The sequence below is a fragment of the Oryctolagus cuniculus genome, unplaced genomic scaffold (genome assembly GCF_964237555.1).
Source record: "Oryctolagus cuniculus unplaced genomic scaffold, mOryCun1.1 SCAFFOLD_57, whole genome shotgun sequence".
NCBI lineage: Eukaryota > Metazoa > Chordata > Mammalia > Lagomorpha > Leporidae > Oryctolagus > Oryctolagus cuniculus.
In genome coordinates, this window is record NW_027208388.1 from 430,154 (window position 1) to 454,022 (window position 23,869).

General features: G+C 37.7%; 1 long non-coding RNA gene and 1 pseudogene across 4 annotated transcripts; both read right to left on the reverse strand.

Annotated features, from left to right (window-relative positions):
* Positions 1-5,550: 5,550 nt before the first annotated feature.
* On the reverse strand, positions 5,551-17,366 carry LOC138843251 (uncharacterized). Of its 4 annotated transcripts, none has more exons than XR_011386143.1 (4): positions 17,115-17,363; positions 7,860-9,584; positions 6,641-6,746; positions 5,551-5,592 (listed from the first exon to the last, which is right to left on the reverse strand). It is a non-coding gene; the product is annotated as an uncharacterized lncRNA (long non-coding RNA). The 4 variants fall into 4 exon arrangements; XR_011386144.1 differs by having other exon boundaries at positions 5,561-5,640; XR_011386142.1 differs by lacking the exon at positions 5,551-5,592 and adding an exon at positions 11,851-11,878 and having other exon boundaries at positions 6,616-6,746; positions 7,860-9,526; positions 17,115-17,366.
* A 64-nt stretch (positions 17,367-17,430) lies between these two features.
* Positions 17,431-19,218, reverse strand: LOC138848385 (forkhead box protein R1 pseudogene; annotated as a pseudogene).
* Positions 19,219-23,869: the final 4,651 nt, after the last annotated feature.

Here is a 23,869-nt window from a genome sequence, read left to right on the forward strand (position 1 = left end):
TGGGATGCCGGTGCTGCAGGCGGAGGATTACCTAGTGAGCCATGGTGCCAAGAACTAATTCTATTCTTCTCAAACTATTTAAAACAACTGAAAGGGAGGAAGTCCTCCCCAACTCCTTCTATGTGCCTGGAATCATCATAATTTTAAGTAACTCAACAACAAAACAAAGAAACCAGTTAAGAAATGTGCAAAGGACTTGAACAGGCTTTTTGCAAAAGAGGAAATTCAAATGGCCAACAAATACATGAAAAAATGCTCAGAATCACTAGTCATCATGGAAATGTGAATTGAAAACCATAATGAGGTTTCCCTTCACCACAGTTAGAAGGGAAATCACATAGAAATCAACAAAACATAAATGATGGTGAGGATGTTGGGAAAATGTTCCCTAATACACTATTTGTGGGAACATAAACTAGTATGGACATTGTGGAAGACACTATGGAGATTCCTCAGAATCTGAAAATAGATCTACTATATGACCCATCTATTCCACTTATTGGAGTTTATCCAAATGAAATGAAATCAGCATATGGAAAAAGTTATCTGTACCACTAAGTTTATTTCTGCTCAATTCACAATAGCTTAGTTATGGAATCAACCAATGCCTGGATAAACAAATTATTGTATGTATACACAATGGAATACTATTCAGCAATAAAAAAGAATGAAATCCTATCTTTTATGAAAGATTGGGAACAGCTATTTTTATCATTTTTATTTTTAAGGGTTTGTTTATTGCATGGACTTAAAGTAATCACAGGATCTCTGGCATGATTTGCCCACCTTCAATGCCACTGCATTACTCTTTCTCAAAATGTAAATCTTATCCAGTCACATACTGCTTTACAATTCCATCAATAGCATTTAGAGTAAAATGCAAATTCCTGAGTTGGCATACAAGATACTCTAATATCTTACTCTTTCTAATCTATCCCCTATTTTCATAGACCTATGTGACTTGAGCTATGCTGAACTGTATGTACATGAATTGTGCACTTCATTCTGCTATCCGTAGGCATAGGACTATATGGTCCACTTTGCACAGTGTGTTCATCTATTTCTTAGCGAATTTCATTTCATTCTTAAAGACCAGTCCAGATATCACTTTCTTCTAAGAAGCCTTTCCTGATCTGAGACTAGTTGGAGTACTTATCATAATATACTATAATTTTTGAAGCCTCCAAGAGGATTATTTTCTTGCTCAGTGGCCTCAGCAGATGGAAATAATTAGGCATGTTAAATAAATCATATAAAGAATTGAGATATCAAGGATTAGAACTGCAAATACATGATAAAATGCTTTCAACTAAACCTTACATGGTAGACTATGAAAAATATCTGAAAGGAAATAACCTACAGAACTATCTGAATGCTTATATGAATTCTCTTTAAGTTTTTGTTTTCTTATGCGTGAGCATAGGTTCCTCAGCTAAAAGCAAACATAAGGTGATGTTTTGAAAATGAATTAGAGATAAAACAAGAAAATAACTATAAATTTTAATAAATAGAATACAGCATTTTGATAAAACAGAAACCATATAAATTAATGTACAATGCAATCAAATTTATGCATATGACATGAAGCAAATTTATTAAATTCACTGCTTCTCAGATACTATTCTTCTAATCCTAACTTTTCTATGAAAGTAGCAAACAAGTAGGAAACCAGTTAGAATAGTAAAATATTACAAATATCTACACACATATACTCTGGTTTCTCTTCCAATCATTTAATCTTTCACCTTTTACAAATATCTACACACATACTATTATGAACTATGATCTTGAGCAAGAAATATTTGGTGCCAATTTTGAAAGCATTTCAGAGAAAGCTTAATTTCCAGAATTAAGTACTATTAATCAGAAAGAGATTATAAAACATCTATAAGGAACACAACTATGTGATTCTACCTGAAAATGATCTCATTATAGTTGGATATTTATACATTTCAAATGGTGAATATACTAGGAAGGGGATTATTAAAAAAGAACACCTCTGGATCTCAAGAGCACTTTTCAATGAAGTGCAGGGTTGACTAGATAAAGTAAATAAGATTAATGCCCCAAATTTTACTTTAATAGGTTATTTTCCAAGCAGAAAGAGATTCTGTAAACAGTTAAAAGTGAACACACACACAAAAAAACTGTTTATAAATTCTATGCAGGATTGTCATATGGCTAGCCCACTGTAGGGGACTATGTAGAACCTGAGATCCTTTGTTGACAGATGTCCAAATGTCAGTCAGTATAGGTCACATCATCTATTGAAACCAATTCTCTGGAGAGAAATTGTTGAAAATAGTGTCTCATCTTTGATAGTGCAGTCCTCTGTGAAGACTTTCTTTGTCTTTCTTTCCTGAGAGCAAATCTCTAAATCTTCTGTTGGAATGAAGAATTGGCAATCATGTTGTTGAATAAGGTTGTTGAAAGGAATAAGAGTTGCCAGCGCCGTGGCTCACTAGGCTAATCCTCCGCCTTGCAGTGCTGGCACACCGGGTTCTAGTCCCGGTCGGGGCGCCAGATTCTGTCCTGGTTGCCCCTCTTCCAGGCCAGCTCTCTGCTGTGGCCAAGGAGTGCAGTGGAGGATGGCCCAAGTGCTTGGGCCCTGCACCCCATGGGAGACCAGGATAAGTACCTGGCTCCTGCCATCGGATCAGCGCGGTGCACCAGCCGCAGTGCACTGGCTGCAGCGGCCATTGGAGGGTGAACCAACGGTAAAGGAAGACCTTTCTCTCTCTCTCTCTCTCACTATCCACTCTGCCTGTCAAAAAAAAAAAAAAAAAGGAATAAGAGTTTATGACCCTTAAATCTAAGTACTTGCCATAGCCTTCACAAATTTGGATTGCAAATTCTAAATTAGTTACAGAATTCTGTCTTAGGCTTGCTGCTCCTCCCAATACCCAAAACTATTAACATCTCCTGACTTCTGTTGATTCTTTTCCTCTTCTCTCTGCTCCAGCACAATATGGCTTCTTAAATGTCCTAACACCAATCTCTACAGGCATAGGGAAGGTAGCTAGAGGAAATGCACTTGTTTATCCCAATTCATTTAACCTAAGGTAAGTTATTTTTAGTTTTATATTTTACAATTGTTATAATTTAAAATATTAATTATATATTTAGTTAGTGTTATACCAAAGCTAATGAAATTAAGTACAGACTTCTGTTAGAAATTTCCCATTTCTTCTTCCAACATCAATAAAATGTTGTCAAGCATCAAAGATGGAGGCTGGGTGAAGAAGAGGAAAGAAAGCAGAAAAAAGAAAGAAAACAGTTTCTGAATAATTTGTTCCATATTTATTTCTTCTTTCAAAAAGATACCTACATCTTCTGCTTCCAAATAGCTAATATTTGGCACAACTTGATAAGGTATAATGATTTTTCTAGCCATTGCTGGAATCTTTATAATTAAATATGCCAGTTAAGAAAACTTGCAAAAATTATTTTTGTTTTCTTAGGTTTACAGATTTATTTATTTGAAAGGCAGAGTTACAGAGGTAGAAGGAGAAGGAGAGAGAGAGAGAGAGAGAGAGAGAGAGAGAGAGAGAGAGAATTTTCTATCTGCTGATTTACTTCCTAAATGACTGTAACACCCAAGGCTGGGCCAGGCTTAAGCTAAGAGCCAGGAATTTCTCCTGGGTGCCACATGGGTGTCAGGGTCCCAAGAACTCGGGTCATCTTCTGCTACTTCCTAGATGCATTGTCAGGGATCTGGATCAGAAGTGAAGCAGCTGGGACACAAACCAGCATCCATATGGGATGCTGGCACTGCAGGTGGTAGCTTAAGTAGCTATACCAAATGCCAGTTCCTCAATTTTATTTTTAAAAAACAGTTAAATATCCCATTAGTTCTAAGGTATGGTAATATTAAGTAGAAACAGTATAGAATACCTAATGATTTCCAGAATTTACAAGGCTGAGAAAATTTTGATCAATGTAATTACAATTTTTTCTGTGAGACTTCCAAAAGCTCCATTTTATTACACACTAATTTTTCCATATTTTAGGTATGATAGAAGTTCATTTTTACACTTTCCTGAATTTGATAAATAATGAAATTCTTTCTCTGAGGCTTTGAGTAAGGAAATTAAAATATATTATTTCATCATTAAATGCATTCAATTTAAAAAAGCTGTAATCGTATACAATTATTATCATTTAGTTTGTCAAATAGTTAAATCAAAGTGATAAAACAGTGTAAATATCTTCAATATTGATTATAACTTATCTATGAGCTCTGCAAGAAATACTATTTTTTAAATTTAAAAATATCCTAATATAGTACAGTTCATTGGGAAATTATTCTGTTGAGATGTCTTGCCTAATATGCTGCCTAAATGGTAATACTGTGGTCACTGAAAAACCAAACTGTTAACCTTATTGATAGAACACAGAAAAAGCCTTTAAAATATCATCAGTTAAAACATTATAAGACCTAAAATATGATATAAAAACCAAATGAATTAATACCATTCAAAAATTTCCAAATATGCAGATATTTCATACTGCCAAGTAAATAACCAAATTAATTGGCGTGTATATGTGGTGCTGGCATCACAAGCAGTGGCTGAACATGTTGAGCCACAATGTCAGCTCCAAACTGCAAATCATTTTCTTTACATTGAACCCTGGAAATGATTAAGAATCTGTTAGTTCTCACTCTGTCTCTCCCTCTCTCTGCCAGCCTCCTTTCAACTAAATAAATCTCTAAGAAAAATGAGATCAGTGCTGTGGTACAGTGTGGTAAGCTACTACCTCCAACTCCCAGCTGCTCCACTTCTATTCCAGCTCCCTGCTAATGTGACTGGGGAAGCAGTGGAAAATGACTTAATACTTTGGCTCCTATAACCCCATGGGTGACCCAGATCATTGAGTTTCTGGCTCCTGGTTTCAGCCTGGCCCAGCCTAACTGTTGCAGCCATTTGAGGATGGATGGATGATGGATGATCAATTTATCTTTCTTCCTTCCTCCCTCCCTATCATTCTGCTATTCAAATAGATAGAATACAACTTTTTAATTTTATTATTATTATTATGAGAGACAGACAGACAGACAAACTGACTCTATCTACTGGTTCATTCACCAAATAGCTTCAATGGACAGAGCTGGGCCTGTCTGAAGCTAGGAGCCAGCAGCTTCTTCTGGGCACAGGAGACCAAGTACGTTATTTAGCACATAGAATAAGTACTAGGTATTATTGTTAGTATTGAATAATAACAGAAATATACTAGGTGATAAGCTTTAAAATGCAAATTGACATTAAGAAGCCTAATATGAAATTTCTATGTTTATGAAAATAGTCTAAATTTTCTCACCACTAACTTTATACTCAATAAAATATTTTGACCTTATATCAAAAATAAATGCATAAATGTTCTCATAAAAATTAATTGCTGCATTCTAAGATCCCTCTAATTCTAAATGTCTGTGACTGTTAAATCATTAGCATTTATTGACTTCTTTTCACCTAAGAAAGCATCATAATTCACACTTACTTGACTTTTCCATATCAATACATGCTTTTGCAAGAGTCATATAATGTATGTAGGGTATATACCTTGCTTCCAGTAAAGTTGCCATGCTTAGTCCTGTAAGCCATGAACAAGACAGTTTCAATTCTTCAGCATTACACACAGCTGTAAATTCCAGTAGCGTAGCAGAGGTATTATCAGTATATACAAAAGAAGATAGAGGTTTACAAAATTTTTGGAAAGGCATTAGTATAGTAAATAAATATATTTATTTCTAAAGTTATTTATAACATTTGAATATTTAGAACTGGAAAACTAAGCATGTCCTGGCCAATATAGAACTCATTTTCCATCCTATGATACCAAAATAATTGGGGTTATAAGGAAAAAATAAAGTCACACATGCAGAAATTTTAAGCAAAACAGAATATAGACGGTGTATTTGTGTCATCTATAATCAAACACATAACAACATACAATATTCCAGTAAATGATTTCTGAATATTTTTACGTTTCATTGATGAATGAATTTCCTTTTCACTGTACAACAGTTATTCCCCTTTCCATACAAGTGAAAATGATGTTTCTTTTTTTTAAGATTTATTCTGTTTATTTGAAAGACAGAGCCACAGACAGAGGTAGAGACAGAGAGAAAGAGGTCTTCCATCCACTGGCTCACTCCCTACATGACTGCAATGGCCGGTGCTATGCCAATCCAAAGCCAGGAGCCAGGAGCCTCCTCCAGGTCTCCCACATGGGTACAGGGGCCCAAGGACTTGAGCCATCCTCCACTGCCATCCCAGGCCACAGCAGAGAGCCAGACCGGAAGAAGAGCAGCTGGGACTAGAACCAGTGCACACATGGGATGCTGGTGCTCCAGGCCAGGGTGTCAACCCACTGAGCCACAGCGCTGGCCCCGAAAATGATGCTTCTTTAAAATAAATTGATGAAGTAATTCTATAAAATATATGAATGTTAATTAATCTATCAGAATTTATTTACATACAGACACACAGAAAATAAGTGCTTTTACATCTTATACTGATCATGATAGTACAGAACTTGATATATTGTGCAAAGTATTCTACAGTTACTTACAATCCCTATAGCCTTACATATGGAATAATCTGCTTGGTTAGAGAACTTCCCAGCATCTTTTACCTACACAGCATTTAACATTAGCTTCTTGAACCCCTCCACTTCTCTTCTTCCTTACTCTGAGTCCCAATCAATACAGGAACATGGTTATGGAATCACTCTTTTGCTGAGTTCTGGCAAGATGAAGAAATTAATGAGCAAACAGAATTGTACACAAAGACCAAGACAAACCACAGGTGGTCATCTGACCAAGTGAACTACATGCTCTGTCTTTTAATGCTTTTCTTTTCTTGCTTAAAAAGAGATCAAGGCTATTGCTATCTTTGATAACTAAGGAGAAGATACACAAGTGGTCAAGAAAAGTGAGTCAATAAGACACCGGAGCTAAGACAAAATCCCAGAAAATAATAATTCAAAACAAATTGCCATGCACTCCCTTCACAGTTCCTGAAATAACAATGAAATAGAGCAAATATAAAATTAGAAAATAAAAAACCTCATGGCATTTTAAGGAATTTTAACCTTTGTATAACATAAATGATTAAAAATATTTAAACAGAGAAAACAGTTAATTTTTTTAGAAATCAGAAGAGAGAAATACTATTTAAGAATTACTGTGACAACACACAAAAGGGATGGAAAATTGTTACCACAACTAGCATAGTGATTGAGAGTATAAAAGTGGGGGAAATATGACCTACAGAGTAAAACTGGATCAGTGAAAAAAAAAATGGATCATAAAGAATAGGAATGAAACTAATGGAAACAATGAGTAGTGAAAAGTTTGGGAGAAAAAAGCATGGTTTGTTGAAATATATTAATGAAAGAATTACGTATAAACTCCAGCAAACAATAGCACATGGATAATTAAAACCAGAGTCATAGCCAAACTCAGAACAAGCAAAAACATTCCACTTTCAAACACTCAAGCTTAAAATCCCCATAAATATTACATCATTCTTATTATTCAAAGTTTCATGACATTTCAATACAAATTAACATTTTCCAGTCTAAGATGTGAACTTTTCATATATTTCTGAGATTAGGGTGTGCTAGCAAATGATGGCATGCCATCATTGAAAGGCTTTTGATATCATTTTGTGTTTAAAAGAAGATATATTTTACTATGGTAACATGAAATCAATAAAACAGCTATCCCTGAAGCATACTAATCTTTTAGTTTAAAAATATTTGCATTTTTCAGTTAATGCCAACTCTGATATTTCTTTCAACCAAGATATAGGAAGATGATCAGCTACTGCAAGAACATGACAAACCAAATCTACCTTTTGAAATCCTTAAAAGAAAGCCTGTCTGCTTCTCCTTGGGCTCCTGCAGCTTTTCCATAAGAAAACCATTCAGTGATATGTTGATGGTCATGAGGCACATTACACCCTGGGTGGTGAGGGGCCCCAGAAGGGGGTGATCCCTAGCTTGAGAAGTGAAGAGAGCAACCCGCACCTCTGCTTGGGGCAGGGAAAAGGAAAATAGGACAACACGCCCGAGTGTGAATGCTTTCTCCTTGAGTCCTTGGCTGATGGAGGGAAGGACACTCAAAAGCCCTGCTGCTGGCAGTGCCACACTCAGACTGGCAGCCCTCAGCCTCCAGAGCCTGGTGCACTCACCACCATTATCAGCCTGGAAGAGGGGCCAGGTGCTCTGGTTCTGGAACTCTCACCAGGTATTGCAGAGCTCTCTGACCAGTGGCTCCTTCATCTGCCCCGTGGCCGTGTCCAGCTCATAACCAGCAGGATGCAGCACCACTGCTTCTTCCCCGCCTCTCATGTAGTCACAGCTTCTTCCCCACCTCTCATGTAGTCACGGCACCCAGGGGCTGCCTGCCCAGTTCCACTATAGCATGGGCAGCTTGGGCAGCATGGCCAGCAGCACTCAGAGGTTCCTCTCCTTGCCCTCTACCCAGCTCCAGGGCTTGAGTCAGAGGGCATTTGTGCCTCTGGTCAGGTTTGTGGTTTCTGGCCACTGCCTGTGGATCTTGGCAGCAAAGCCATGATTAGAGGTGGATCTGCAAAGTGACTCTGAGATTTTCACATTCTGGATGGTGCTGGGTGCACAGAGGCCCTCTCCTCTTGGCCACATCAAAGTGAAGCCCCATGAAGGGTTGGGCTTCAGTGGTGCATTGGCTTTGGGAGGTGGGTTGGCCTGGGGAACACAGGACGCGCCCTGGACTGTCAGCCACCTTGTGGGCCAGCCACCTCAGAGGCTGGAGCTGAGGCACCAAGGTCAGCAGTGTGGTCCAGGCTCTGAGATTAGATCCAACAACTCTCAGGGCTGCCGTGGTATCTGGGCCTCCCAGCAGGTCCCTGCAGCTGGGGGATGCCTCACCTTGCCAGACCCTGCCTACAGATTTTCCTATGTGCCGAAGTCTGTGTTGCAAGACAGGGTCCTGGTGTCTCCCTGCTCCATGCCTGGCCATTTTCTTGAATGGATTTACTGATGTGTACATGGCTGTTTGATTTTCTGGTTTTGTGCTGATCTGAAACCATGTGCTATGGAATTACAGGGATTTATTATACTTGCCCAGAGTCACTGAAATGCAGATTGTAAAAATTCACCCAAATATTTATTTTAAACACACAATTCAAGATTTTAGATGGTTTCTTTTTTAGATGTTTAAGAACAATTTTGGTAGCAACTTTGTTTTGACAAAAATACACTTTGAAATTTCCATCCCGCACAAATTGATACAGTATAAAATGGGTGTTGTGGCTGATGTTCTCATTTGTTTGCGGCTGACATTGTAAGTTCATGAAAACTGAGCATTTCAAGTGGTAAAACCCACTGGATTCTGTAAGAGATGGAACTCACTTGTGCTTTTCATTCCTTTCCAGCAGATGTCTCCCAGACTTATTTCCATTACAGAAAAGATTCCTTTCATGCTTCATTTTATGTTTGCAGGTGAGAATGCAGCTTTTGCTTTACAAATACATCGCTCCTGGTAAGGGCCAATAAAGGGAGGAATGGATAAATGCTGAGATCCCTTTCCATGCCAGCTTAGTAAAATAGAAATAAACAGAAAATCAATGTCAGTTAAGAAAATTTTTCCCAATGCAATGAGGTTTTTATATATATTACATAAATATACTTATATGCATATATATGGTATATTTTATTTATACACATATATTTACACACATAAATTTATATACATGAATTATATTTTATATATGTATATACATATTATATATAATAAGAGAACAAGCAGTTGGCCAAAGCAAATACAGTGCTGATCTCAAGTGATGGGTTCAGAGTGCTAACTTGTTGTGCTTTATATCTCAACATATCAACTGTACTCTTTTGTATGCATCAAATGTTACATAAGAATGTAAAATTAAAGCAACAAGAAAAGAGTTTATGTGTTTGGTGTTTACAAAACAGGAATAACTATAAGAGAAGTAAGCATTAGTAATATGGAGAAGTACAAATTTATTATTTATGAATGGTTCAAAGAATTATAAAGCCCACTATTAATAGGATAACCACACATGTGAATTATCACTTAGCTACATGGAGTGAAATGGAAGTTACATATTTATATTAAAATACACATTCAAACACTTAATAGTCTCTCTCAAGTGCTCACCATACACTGCTTCAAAAGCAGGAGGCATGAAGCTATACAATTTAGAATACACATAACACACATAAATATCTCAAACATAAAAACTGTACCTAATTTGCCATAATAAATTTTCTTTCTCCAAATATTTAGGTTTCAACTCAAGAAAAGCAAATATTGAACACCAATGATTTCATACTATGAAAATATAAACAGGTTAACAACAGTTGTAAAAATCCTGAAAAATGTGGAGTTTATGGAATGAAAAATTCATTTCATAAAAAAGGTCATAGCAGATCTATTTCATTATGGCTCTCAAGTTTTAAGAATTAAAATTTGCTACATGCAAGCTGCAAGTTAAGCCAGAACAAACATGTGAAAACATCTAAAGATGTTTGTAGTTTGTACTATGAACTTCACAATTTAAAGAGGTTTAAATTGTTAAAAATACAAACATAAAGGAGAGGTCAACTTAGTGTCATAGCAAAGCCACCATCTATGATATCTGCAATGCATATGGGTGCCAGTTTGTATCTTGGCTGCCCCAGTTCTTTTTTCTACATATTTTTAAGATTTATTTATTTTATTTATTTTTATTTTTTTATTTTTTTGACAGGCAGAGTGGACAGTGAGAGAGAGAGACAGAGAGAAAGGTCTTCCTTTTGCTGTTGGTTCACCCTCCAATGGCTGCCATGGCCGGCGCACGGCAGCCAGTGCACGGCGCTGATCGGAAGCCAGGAGCCAGGTGCTTCTCCTAGTCTCCCATGGGGTGCAGGGCCCAAGGACTTGGGCCATCCTCCACTGCACTCCCTGGCCACGGCAGAGAGCTGGCCTGGAAGAGAGGCAACCGGGACAGAATCTGCCCCAACTGGGACTAGAACCTGGTGTGCCAGCGCCGCAAGGTGGAGGGTTAGCCTAGTGAGCCGTGACACCGGCCAAGATTTATTTATTTATTTAAGAGGCAGAGTTACAGAGAGAGAGGTCTTTTGTCCACTGGTTCATTCCCCAAATGGCCACAATGGTCAGAATTGGGATGATCCCAAGCTAGGATCTAAGATCTTCCTCTGGGTCTCCCAAGTGTATGCAGGGGCCCAAGCACATGGGCCATCTTTCATTGCCTTTTCTGGTCATCAGCAGAGAACTGGATGGGAAGTGAAGCAGCCAGGAATTGAACTGGTGCCCATATGAGATGCCTGTCCTGCAGGTGGAGACATAACCTCCTATGCCATATCCCCTGCCCCCTGACTACTCCACTGCTGATTCAGCTCCTTGATAATGGCTAAGGAAAACAGTAAAAGATGATTCCAGTGATTGGGCCCCTGCCACCCATGTGGCAGCCACTCATTCTGAAGGAGATCTTGGCTCCTGGCTTCAGCCAGGCCCAGCTCTAACCAGTGCAGCCATCAGAGGAGTGAAAAAGTGGGTGGAAGCTCTCTCTCTCTGTCTCTCCCTCTCTCTCTCTGTATCTTTCAAATAAACAAATAAACTTTAATAAAAACATACAGAGGACCAAAAATTAATTATTAATCAGTTATCATTTTTTCATATTGATAATGATATTGGTCATAATGATCATGCTTTATTGAAAAACAATAACTGGGTTGACAAACATGAGGAAGTTTATTCTCATACACTGTTGGTAAATTAAATGGGTGCATTAGTAAGATATGCTCAAATTTGAAATATATCATCCTTTCTACCTTGTAACTATTTCCCTCGAATTTGATCCTAAAGAAAATAAGAAATATTATGCATTAATATTCACATCTATGTTAAAGCCATTTATAATGTATTATATATAACATAATGGGACAATATATGTAATATAAAAAGGCCTACATTGCTTAAAATATTTCATACATATATTACATGTGTAACTAAGAACATTAAGGATACTGCAAAATCATTAAGTTGGAGGTAGTCTAATAGCCAATCAATAAAATAATGTATAATGCATTCATTTTCAAAATGAGGATAGATCTATAGTATACTGATTATTACACCATTACCATATATTTAAAGCCTTTGGTTTGATGGCACATCTTAATAAATTTAGTTAATATTTGAGATATCTATTGATGTACAAAGAAAATCCTCATGCTACTCTGGCTTTCTGATCTGTTTGTAAAAAGTGACTAATCATGAGATTTTTGGGTTTGGCTCCCAGTGCATTAATGCTCAAATGATAGACACTCAAATTATTGTGACTATTGTTGAGGGATTGTGTACAATGTTCCATACTCTGTAACATTTCTGAATGATGGATAAAACCTTTTAAAACATATCAAAGGGTCTTTGATCTTCTAAGCCTAGTTCTGGCAAACCTTTTTGTAAAGAGCCAGAAAGTAAATACCTTATGCTTTATGAACCATAATATCTCTGTTGTTGCCTAAAATATGTATAGGCTATAAGTAAATAGATGTGGTTGTATTCCAACAAAAATTTATTTACAAAAACAGCGAGGAGCTGAATTTGGCCCACAAGAACTGCTAATGCAGTGAATCTTCCTGTTCAGAATACCATGCATGCATGCCATTACCCATTTCAAAGACAACAATGTGTGCAACACAGCATTTTTCAAGAGGGAGTTGAAATAAAATTTCAAAACTTTAATTACAAAATAGGTTACTTTTTACATTTTCCTCTTATTTTATAAACAATTCAAAATTTGTTATGATTAAGAACTTTTATCTTTGACTAGTATACAATTATATGATGTGTACCAAGCCTTTGAGATTTTTCAGTCTTTCTGTGGTATTAGAAGTCTAAACAAAATGATAACTAGTACATATACTACCTATATGGGAATTGTCAAGAGGTCCTTTTTTTCTCTAACTTTAGAAATGTATCATTTAGTGCCTTGGTCTGCCTTTTAGTGCTACATATTCATTTCACAGTTTAAAAACTGTGAACTGTTGCAAATATAATTCATAATTATTATTTAAGGATTAGAAAACACAGATGAAGGAAAATTTGATCATGTATGACTATGTCACTCAGCAGTAATACCTTTACTCACTGCCTTAAATATCACCTCCCTTTACTCCAGTAATTTCCAATCCCAGAATCCTGTCAAAGCTTGTTCTCTCCAAGTTAACACTTATTTCTATAAAATTAGAGGTCATTTCTTCAATGTCATTTTATGTAACCTGTCAGTAGTATTGTTCTGAACACAAAATTCTTCTCCAAAATAGCTTCCTCTTTCATTTTTCAAAATATCTTTCTGTCTAGGGAGTGATTTTATTTCCCTTGTCAAATATTAGTTAGTTGCCAATATGTGAGTTCATTTCTGGGGTTTCTCTTCTGTCTCATTGGTCAACATGTCTTTTTTTGTTCCAGACCAGGCTGTTTTAATAATAACAGCCCTCTAGTATGCCTTGAAATCTGGTATTGTGATGCCTCAAGCTTCATTTTTATTTAAGATTGCTTTAAGCATTTGGGGTCTTCTATTTTTCCATATGAATTTTAGGATCATGTTTTTTATAATTGTGAAGAATGTCCTTGGTGTCTTGATTGGGATTGCTTTGAATCTATCAATTACTTGGGGTAGTATGATATTTTGATATTAATTTTTCCAATCTATGAACATGTGAGATTTTCCCAATTTTTGTGTCTTTTATTTCTTTTTCTTTTTTTTAAGACTGTATTTATTTATTTGGGATGTAGATTTATAAATAATGAGAGGGAGAGACAGAGAGAGGTCTTCCATCTGCTGGTTGACTCTCCAAATGGCCACAACAGCCAAAGCTGTGCTGATCTGAAGCCAGGAGCCAGAGTTTCTTCCAGGCCTCCCATATGGGTACAGGGGCCCAAGGACTTGGGCTGTCTTCTACTGCTTTTCCAGGCAATAGTAGAGAGCTGGATTGGAAGTGGAACAGCGAAGACTCGAACCAGAGCCCATCTGGGATGCCAGCACTTTGGGTTGTGGCTTTACCTGCTATACCACACTGCCAGCCCTTCTAATAGTCTTTTGGTTTCTCTATATAAAGAATTATATCAAGTGCAAACAGGGATTATTGTACTTCCTCCTTATCACTTTGATTTTTTTTCTTGCCTAATGTCTCTGACTAAAACTTCCAGAAGTATATTGAAAATAATGGTGAAAATGGTTGTCATTAGCTCCAGATTTAGTGGAATTTATCCCAGCTTTTCCCCATTCAATATGATGCTGCCTGTGGTTTAGTCATATATTGCTTTGATTGTGTCAAGGCGTGTTTCTTCTATACCCAATTTTTAAAGATTTTTATCACGAAAGGATGTCATATTTTGTCAAATGTTTATCTGCATCTATTGAGATAATCATACGGCTTTATCTTTCATTTTGTTGATTTTAAATAACACATTTATTGATTTCCATATGTAAATCTGCATCCCTGCAATAAATTCTACCTTGGGTAGATAATCTTGTTGATGTATTGCTAGACTCTATTTGATACTATTTTATTGAGAATTTTTGCATCAGGATCCACTAGGGATATTGGCGTATAGTTCTTTTTTATTGCATCTCTCTGCTTTTGTAATTAAGGTAATGCTGGTCTCAAAGAATGGGTTTGGATTGATTCTATGCCTTTCAATTGTTTTGAATAAGAGTGGGGATTGGTCCTTCCTTTAAAGTTTGGTAGAATTCAGTCTCTTCAGGGCTGGCACTGTGTGTGGCATAGAAGGTTAAGCCTCCACTTGCAGTTTATGCATCCCATATGGATGCTGATTCAAGCCCCAGCTGTTTCACTTCCAATCACCTTTGTGCTAATGCACATTAGGCCCTTGCACCCATGTGGAAGAGCCAGAAGAGCCTCCAGGCTCCTGGCTTTGATCTGTCCCAGCCCTGGCAGTTGCAGCCAAACAATTTGGGGAGAGAATTAGTAGATCTCTCTCTGTCTCTCTCTCTCTCTCTCTGTGTATGTCTCTCTCTCTGTCTCCCTCTCTTTTTCTCTCTGTATCTCTGCCTTTTAAATAAATAAATAAGAAAGTAAGTAAATAATACTTTAAAGATGAATTCAGCCTCTTCTACAATGGTATTTGGAAAGTTGGATTTTCACATGCTGAAGTTTGAAACTAGTTTGATCCAACTCACAATGGATCAAGCATCTAAACCTGATACCCAAAACATCACATTACTAGAGAAAAACATAGAGGAAAGTCTATAACACATCAGCCTAGGCAAAGAATTCTAGGGTAAGATCCCAGAAGCAGATGAAATTACATCATGCAAGAAGTTGCTGTGCAAAAAATGAAATAACAAAATGAAGAGGTAATCAACAGAATGGGAGAAAATATTTTTAAAATATGCATCCAATAAAGGATTAATAGCCAGAATACATAAGGAGCTCAAGAAATTTGACAACAAAACACACTCTAGTTAAAAAATGGACAAATTGCATGAACAAGCATTTTTCAAAGGAAGAAATAAAAATGGCCAACAGACATGAAAAAAAATTGAGGATCACTAGTCATCAGGGAAATAAAAGTAAAAATCACAAAGAGCCTACATGGTAGGGTAATTTATCCTTTTTGTTCAATTATAGATTATATTTTTTGTCATATCTAGGAAATCTTCACTTAATTTAAACTCACAAAAATCTTCTATGATTTTTTCCTGCAAGTATTATAGTTTTCATACTGCAGTTAGATATGTCATGAATTTTTTACATTTTTGTTAGTGGAAATTTCTTTTGGAAATTAATATCATATTGTGCCAGCACAATAATTGTAAAGACTATACTTTCTCCCCTGCATTGCAATTGTGACTCTGTAGAAAACCTGTTCACTGTGTTTCAATCTTTTATGGATCTTCTTTTGTGTTCCATTTTTCTGTCACACTTTAGATTAGTATAAATTTATAATTCTTATAGTCATCTCTCCAATTTTATTAATTTTTTCAGAGTTACTTTCCCATGAGCTGATATCAGCATGTTCTTTTAAAAAATAATCAGATTGCTTGCTGGGAAGGGGATTGAGATTTTGTTGAGTCTATAAGGTAATGTTAAGATAAATCCTGATTTTTTTTTGAGTAAAATGTCTCTTTCCACTTAGAAATATTTAATTTCATATGAATATTAAGTTGTTTTTGTAGATCTGTCGATATTTCATCAGATATATATTTTATATTTTAAATGAAATAGTGGTGATTCTAAAATTTTGATTACTATTGCTGGTACATAGAAATGTATTTTATTTTTCTGTATTGATTTTTTTATCTTCTAGTTTCACTAAACTCATTTGTTGCTCATTACAATTTTGGCTTATGCATCAGAATTTTTGTATAGACCAAAGGTTGTCAGTTGTTTCCTCTCTTAAACTACTGTCTTACTAATGATAGTAAATGTTTCTGATTTGTAACAATACAATTTTTGTGACAACTTTTTTATCACTTTAGTATTAAAGCATCCATAGATAAGTAAATTAATGAGCATATCTGTGTTCCAATAAAACTTTATTACTAAAGCCTAAAGCTGGCCTACAAGTGAGAGTTTGAAGATGGAGAATTTGCACCCCTATTATGTGGTCATTGTTGTGAATAGAGATCCTCACTTCTTCCTTTCAACTTGATTGGTTTTATTTATTTTTATTGCCTCAGCATACTGACTATAATCGTAACTACAACAATGAATAACAGTAGTGAAAACAAATTATTATCTTGTTTCTGATATTATAGGTAAAGTATTTTAATTTCTGTCATTAATTATGTTTTCTGGAGTTTGTTATCCATGCTCTTTCTTATGCTGATGAAGTCCTCTTGTATTTTAAGTTTCCTGAGATTTGTGAAGTCAGGAAAGATTAAGTTTGTCAAAGGCCTCTATCCACTGAGGAGTTATAGGGACTGGACACCCCTACCCAGCCATGGATAGACTAGGAAAGCTGCCTCAGGCCTTGGGAAGGGCAGAAACCAGTGACAGGAACTCAGATTCCATCTTGAGACCTACCTTTACTCTGACTGAAGTTATCCCATCTCACAGGCACTCACCTGCATGTTCAGGCCATGAAACAGGATGAGGTATTTAATGCTGATGGCCCACATGAGCCAAGTCCCACCTACGTTAGCCACAGAAAATTTTTTCACCAAAAAGCTTGTGTGTTCAGAACCTTAAAGAAAGACCCCCTGCCTAGCAACCATATGTCACAATGTGGGCCAAAGATGTTCTGCCCTTTGGAATACAGGCCAATGGACCAGCCAAATGTAGACCCAAGTAGAGGGTGCAGTCCTAAAACAGGAACCTCTGCATGTCCCCCCCCCAAAAAAAAAAAAAAAAAAGCATCTCATGGATAGTGGTAAAGGCTAAAACTGAAAACTCAAAAACAGGCTCACTCCTCTGATAATGGACTCCCAGCTTTGAGCCCCTCCTCTCTCTCGGGAGTCTGTACTCCTTTCTATGCAATAAATCCACTTGTGCTTTGCACACTCTTGAACTCAGCCCTTTATTTCTATGCTGAGAGAGAGTCTTGCACCAGGGTGTCCGGCATCCCCAATAGGAGTGAAATAACAGTAACCCTGCAGTTTTTATCTTTCATATTATTAATACCATAATAAAACTAATCATTGTGCTAGTGTTAAACAAGCCCTGCATTCCTGGAATATATCCCATCTGTTTAGTCATGTATTTAGCTTATTGATTGAATTTGATGTCCTAAATTTTTTCTTCATATTATCCTTTATTGATCAAAACTTCCAAACAAAGGTAGCCTCTCCCTAAAACTGCCCCCCTCTGCTGCCATGGCACCTGCCCTTACCCCTGTCTCAGCTACCACAGTGCAGAGCAGAAACTGTCCCAGGGCCCTGCAGCCCTATGAGTTCGTTAAGTAGCAGCTTAACAATGTTAGCTGAACGAGTAGGTGGTGCTCCCAGGGCTGCCTGAACAAGCCAGCATCTCCCATGATTATCTTCAAAATCCAGAAAATGAGCACTCGCTCAGGTCTGGCTAAGGGCGAGGACTCTCCTCCTCTGAGACAAGTGTGGCATCTGGGTCTGCACACCAGCAGCTGCCCCACTGCCTCGGTAGCATGCATGGGCTGCTCCCCACACCGAGCTGGAACTGCACCCCTGCCCTTCACCCCGTCTTCAGAGACCACACACACATATCCACACAAGGCTGCTGGGGGCAACTAATAAGGCAGGGGACTCGCTTTGCGGCATCAAAGGTCAAAGAGGAAGAGCATCATATCTGGTTGGCTCATGCACTGCTGGATACTTTCCAGCTGGGTGACAGCCAGGGCGCAGGCCTCCTCGGCAAAGCGGTGGCGTCCCTCCTCAGTCAACTTCCAGAAGCAGGAGCGGGATGGGGTGATGGCCGCGACCTGCATACTGACCGGCACTTTCTCAAAGCTGTCTCAGAAACACAGGTTGTGGCAGATGGTGTTCTTCCAGCCTTCCGGAGCCATTCGGAAAAATGGAAAGTGTTGTCGAGTGAAACTGTAGATCTGCTGCATGTTGAGGCCACGGCGGGGACTGTTTCTTAATGCCAGGGCAATTAGGTGGAAGTAATTGAGAGGGGCCAGGGCCAGAGCCTCCCCTCCTGGCTGCTGGCTTGCTGAAGCCTCCGGCTCTGGAGGGGGGCCCTTTTGTGAGGGGACGGGAGAGCCACACAGGAGCTGTCATCCTGGTCCTCGGCCTCCTCCTCTTCCATGAGCTCCCAGCTGCTGGGGGAAGACGAAAAGTGCTTTGGTGACGGAGACAGTGCACCGGACCTGCAGCCTCAGGGCAGCAGGCATCTTCCTGATGGCAGGGCAGCCAAGGGCGAGGGACCGCGCCCGCCAGTTCCTTCTTCTCGCTAGTCCCTTGGGCTTCCAGTTTTCCCGGTGGGTACACGATCTTGGGGTTCACCCACATCCACAGGTTGGGCTCAACCTCTGGACCATCTCTGTCAGCATGGGGCTTCTTCTCCAAAGGTAACCTTGGTGGTTCGACTATTTGAAGCCTGTACCTGGCAAGGTTCTGCTCGGCCACAGGCAGGTGCGATGTGGTGAAGGCCAGAAAGGCCTCGTTCCCCATGTCCCAGTCCAGCAGTCCCGGGACCTGGCCATGGAGGTTGGCCCAGACTTCGAGCTGCTGGAGTTTGAGGTCCACCTTTAGGGAGAGTGCGGCACGCCCAGCCACGCACGGGCGAGCCGAGAGAGACTGATGTCCCAAATTTTTAATACATTTTATCTTTAGCGATATCTTAGGTTCATGTTAAAATTAAGAGGAAGGTACAGAGATTTTCCAAAAATATCTGCTGCCACAGTGGCATAGTCACTCCTCTTATTAATATGAACCTGACCAGTGTAGTATAGTTGTTATGATTACATTTGATACATCATTAACACCTCAAATCCATAATTGACACTAGGATTTTGTATTGAAAACTTAATGAATTCATGCAAAGTTATAATAATGTGTGTCCATCATTTTATTATGCAGCATTTCATTACTCTAAAATCTTATCTGCCTAGTCACCCATTTCTTCCCTCTACAATCCTGTCAACAACTAATCTTTTTACTAGATTCATAATTGTGCCATTCTGAAATGTCACATAGTGATGAGCACGTATAATTGTTCACGTCAACTTCTTTTACTTGGTAATACACCAAAGATTCCTCTGTGTGTTTTCATGATTTGTTAGCTCATTTCCTTTTAGCAATAAACTATTTTTTGTATGATACAACACAGTTCACTCATACATTCACCTATATGAGAATATCTTGATTATTTCAAAATTTGGTTGGATTTTTACATTACTGCTCATGAGGAAATTTGATTTTTTCAATCACTGTGTTTGTTTTTCAGGATAATATTTTCATTATAGGATTAGTTCAGATGTATTCCTCCTCATCTTTTGAAAAGCATGTAGAATTATATTTTTTATTCCCTTCTAAAACACTTGGAAGAATGCATCAGTGTAGGTATCTGGGCCAGGTGATGCTTTCTAGGAAGATTTGTAACTCTGACTGTATTTTGCTTTATAGATATTGGTTAATACAGGTGGTGAATTTCTTCTTGACTGAGTTTATCTTTCAAGGAACTTGTCTATTTTACTTATGTTAGCATGGTTCTTCATGAAAATCTGTATTAATATCTCAAGAATTTGTACTAATATCACATTACTTTCTTCATTCATAATTTGTGCATTTTCACTTTTTCTTGATCAACCTGAGTGGATAGATGTTTATCACCTTCACTATTTCCACACATGATTTTGTTACAGTGGCTTTTCCCATTTTTTCTTCAGTTTTACTGATGTTTTTCTTCCATCACAATGAAGTTGGTCATGAAAGCAGGCTGGTGTGCAGGCGTTAAGAGAGACAAGCACATTTAGGTTGCTTGGCTCAGGGTCAGTGGTGCGGCTTTTGGACCTTCATGACCTTGAGGCCATGCTCACTGCCATGTCCTGCACTGTGCAGTGCTGTGGGTCATGCTTGGTGCTGAGATTAATTCTAGGCAGCCAAGGGGCGAGCCGAGTTATGCGTGGGGCTGAGGCCTCACAGCCAGCAAGGTTCAGGAGGAGATCACACGTGGGCAATCTTCTGATAGCAACAAGAAGTACACCAGATGTGCACTCGCTGGCCTTGGTGGACATGGTCCTTCAGGGAGCCACCTGGCCCTCACAGCCACAGGTCCCTGTACCCAGCAGTAACTCCAGCCCCAGGCTCCACCTTTTTCCCTGTGGGGCTGGCCTTGTTCTCCTCAGTGGTATTGGTGACCCTGCTCCTGGAACAGAGATCGGGGAGCTGTGCCAGGGTTGAGGTGGCTAAGGCCAGAGGTGCCTTGGGGTCCCTGTGGGAGGTGCTGCAGCTCCTGGCGCTAAATTTTACTGATTGTATCTTGGTTGCTGTAGTTGATTGGGATGGCTGTAGGAAGTTATCATAGCCTTTGCAGCTTATAAACCAAAGAAATCACCACGGGTCTTAAAGTAAGAGTCTCAGGAAGCAGCCCTGACAGGGTTGAGGGTCTCTTGGGTGCCTGCTTCCTGGTTCCTAGATGGCTTTTCCCAGAATCCTCAGGTGGATAAAGGGTAAAGATGCTCACTGTGTCTGTTTTATAAGCCTCTGATCCTGCCTGAGCACCTTACAGCTTTATCAGGCAATAACACCATCCATGATTATGTTTTGGCATTTAAATGGTATGTTCAGATCACAGCAGATACTTATTTTCACTCTCTACTTGGTGCTGAGACTTTAAGTTGCTCCTCTTTTTCTAGTGTCTTTAGTTGGAAATCAAGTTCATTGATTTCAGACTAATATCAAGAGCTTCAAAATTTTTCATTGTGTTTTTTCTTTAAAAAAACTTCTGAACCCCTTTCTACAGATATTTATCACTAAAATTTTTCATTAATGTGCCCTGATAGCTACATTAAACAAGTTCTCTTATGTTGTATTCAATTCAGTGAAATACTTTCTGTCTGCTTGCTCTTGGACTCAGGTTTATTGCAATGTGTGCTACTTACTTTCCAAGTATTTGAATATTTTCCTGATTCCTGTGTGTGTTATTTCTTTCTGATTTGATTGGTTCGTATTCAAAAAGCATAACATATTATTTGATTTTATCCTTTTATTAGTGTATGTTTTATGCTCTATGACATCCAGTTTGGTAAGTGTTCTATGGTTAGTTGAGAGTAGTGTTTTGAATTGGATATTCTTACTGTATTTCTTCTTGTTCTGTCATTTGCTGAATGAGAAGTACTGGAATCTCAAATGATATTTCTAATTTTTTAAACTATCTTATTTTATAGCATGCATTTGACTTTATTAGATGCATAACTATTTAGAATTATTATATCTTCTTGGGTAATTGAACTCATAATTTTGAAATTAATTTTTAATTGCTTATGAGAGTATGGCTATGAAATTAACCTTGGTAAGGCTCATGTTCCTCACTTTTCAGTTTTTAAGTGTTAGTGTGGTACTTACATATTATTGTAGTTCAGCTTATCTGAAATCAACCTGGTGTAATTTCATAGTTTATTATTTGATTCTACTTTATTTTAGATTAATAAATTATTTTATGATTTAGTTTTATATCTATTTCAGAAGGAATTATTAACTAAAACTGTTTTGCTATGATACAGCTGTTTTACCAATGATAGTATATGATTTTAATTCATTAGAGTCCATCTGGAAGTAACTATACTACATTATATGTGATACAATAAAAATATAATATACTTTAATCCAGGAAAAATTGCCATTTTTCCTTCAGAACTTTCCTCTGTCTCCATTTGGTGGGCTGTTATTCACTTGAAGTTTTATCAAAGAGCGTCACAGTCTCAAACTTATGCATTTACATTAATGCTTATCCAGTACAGTGATGATTTCTGACACTGTAAGTTATATCTTTATGAGTGTTAAGTTAGTGTTAAAAAATATCTTCCACACTTCTACTTATCATTTTTGAGATTTACTTTTTCATCAGCTAAGCACCTTAAATACAGCTTGATCTTTTCTAGTCTTGCTTTCATGATTTGTTGTGTGGATCAGAACCATGCTCAGCCTATGTCTAAATTCCTAGTCCTAAGGCAAAAACTTTTCTCATTACTCTAATTATTGTCCCATGACTTGGGAGTTTTTCAGTCTGGCTGCTGAGAATGGATGTTTAATCTCAGCTCTCTATGGGCACAAGGAAGAATTTCCTCTAATCTTTATAGATGTCACACCCATAATCTTAATTTTTTTTTGGTGGGCATGCACTGTTTATGACTCCACTAAACATCCAAACAAGGCCCTCCAAATGTCTCCAGTGTTCTTTCTCATTACTCTGTTCCTCTCCAGATTTCCCTATGATAGCTCACTGACATGATGTTCCAGAATACCCAGCTTCATCACATCAATACACCTCAGTTCCCTCTCCCTGTGACAGGGCCTGGAATCTCTCTGCTAGGAGCTGCAGAATTTGAGAGTTTACTTTAACTTTCTTTTATCTTTCATATATTGTGTTCTTTGCCTCAGGCCCTTTATTATGAAAATTGGTGATAAATACAGGTTTTCTCTTTAGTGTCTGATTGTCTCATGTAAGGAGTTAAAGAACAATTTTTACTTCATCTTGTCTACAAGTAAATTTCAGCTGAGCTTCAGCATGTGGTATACACTGGTTGGAATATTCTTCATTCTTTTCTTAACTGATATGTTTAATCCTTTATGTCTCAGTCCACTCATGTTATCTTCAGGAAAATGTTCCCTAGACCCAGTGTGGATTGAATTTTATTATGTAATCATTAAATTGTTATCTTACTAAATCCATCTAAATTCAGAGTTGTAATTTTATTTTAATTTCCTCTCCACTAGACTCTAATCCAAATAAGAACAGAAAATTTGTTTTATTTGCAGAGCCTAGTACAATAATGTCTTACACAGTGTGGGTTTTCAATATGTATTTGTACACTACATGAATTAGTGGGAAAAAGAACACATGTTTATATAAACATATTCATATATATTTCTCTCATTTTATTCTTCATATTATTTCAGAATATTGAAAATCCTGGCTGCATTTTTTCATATGCAATATTATTATAAACTTCTTAAAAATTGCTATAGAGTGCTTACTGAGAAAATTAAATTTATGAGAAATTAGAGAAATACAAAAATATACAATAAGGTAAATGAAATTACTTAGGCCATCAAGAGTTAGGTGGGATCAAGAATGCTATATTTTGAGGTATTATCTCTTTACATTTCCTAAAATATCCTGAAACAGAGTGACAGAAATGTAGATACACACACACACACACACACACACACAGAGAGAGAGA